We start from the raw sequence: 1,133 nt of genomic DNA on the forward strand, positions 1-1,133 counted from the left end.
GGATCTCTGTGAGTTTGAGACCAGCCTGGTCTACAGAGCTAGTTCCAGGACAGGCTCCAAAGCCACAGAAAAACCCTGTCTCAAAAAACCAAAAAAGAAAAAAAAAGTTGAATGAAGTTAGAAGCATAGTTCTTCAAGGTTAGGAAATAAATTTAGGAGGAAAAGCACAATAGGAAAGGACAAAGGTAAAATATCACACCTTATCATAAGAAAACAGAACAAGGAATCAGATCATAGAGGTGTGAAACCCCACTGTAAAGATAAGTCTACAAAATCAGATAAACAGGAAGGCATCCAACCCCAGAGCAAAGGAATGTTCAGGGAAGACTCTGCAGTATAGGAAGGAACGGAAACAAAGTTTCAAAATTTAGGAAACAACCAGAAGTCAAACAAAACCATTTAGAAAACAAAGGCTAAAGTAGAGCAAGCAGCTAAATACAGCCTGAGTTAAACTGAATTTAATTTAATGAGGAATTAAAAATCTCATTATGAATGGAAGCGATGAGAAATACTCAGAAAGTACTAAGTACTGGCGTTGAGGGGCAGTGCCTGGGTAGGGACAGTGGGAACTCTTGAGTTTCAAATGTCCAGGGGTCAGAATGCTAAAATCTAAACCCAAGGAAAATAACCTCAAAATCTGTATGTCAAAAGGGTGCACATAGCATACCCAAGAATATGAACTCAACCCAGCAAACGCTAGGGCGCTGGAGAGAAACGATTGAGCTTCGAAGTGTGGGGAGTCCAGCTAATGAAGAGGCCAACTGCCATCACATTTCCCTATGGCTGTGCTCTCTGCCCACGGAGAGTGGGGTGACATGTGCAACTTCCTCAGGAAAGAAAATGCAAACCAAGAATGTGATCGGAGGGGTCTCAGGCTTTCTAAAAAGGTTCCAGACTCATTGATGTTCAGAAATATGGTGTGTGCTTCTGTGCCCGTCCTTAAGAAAAAGTCGCAGCCAGCCCAAAAGGCTGAAGAAGGATTGCTTCGTTGCTTTGGTGATGAACATGGCAGGTATAGTTATTTGTAGAAGTAATGCTGACTGTTATTTCACAGGAAAAACATAGCCTATAATGAATATGTTCTTTGATCCTAAGGTGATAGCAGGACTGAAAGATGAAAGCCATTACAAAAA

At 41.2% G+C, this 1,133-nt stretch overlaps 1 protein-coding gene across 2 annotated transcripts in view; it reads left to right on the forward strand.

The window, feature by feature from the left end:
• The window catches only part of Catsper3 (cation channel sperm associated 3), a 24,228-nt gene that overhangs the window by 7,309 nt on the left and 15,786 nt on the right, over positions 1–1,133 (forward strand). The window lies entirely within an intron of this gene.

The sequence above is a fragment of the Microtus ochrogaster genome, chromosome 16 (assembly GCF_000317375.1).
Source record: "Microtus ochrogaster isolate Prairie Vole_2 chromosome 16, MicOch1.0, whole genome shotgun sequence".
Taxonomy (NCBI): Eukaryota; Metazoa; Chordata; class Mammalia; order Rodentia; family Cricetidae; genus Microtus; species Microtus ochrogaster.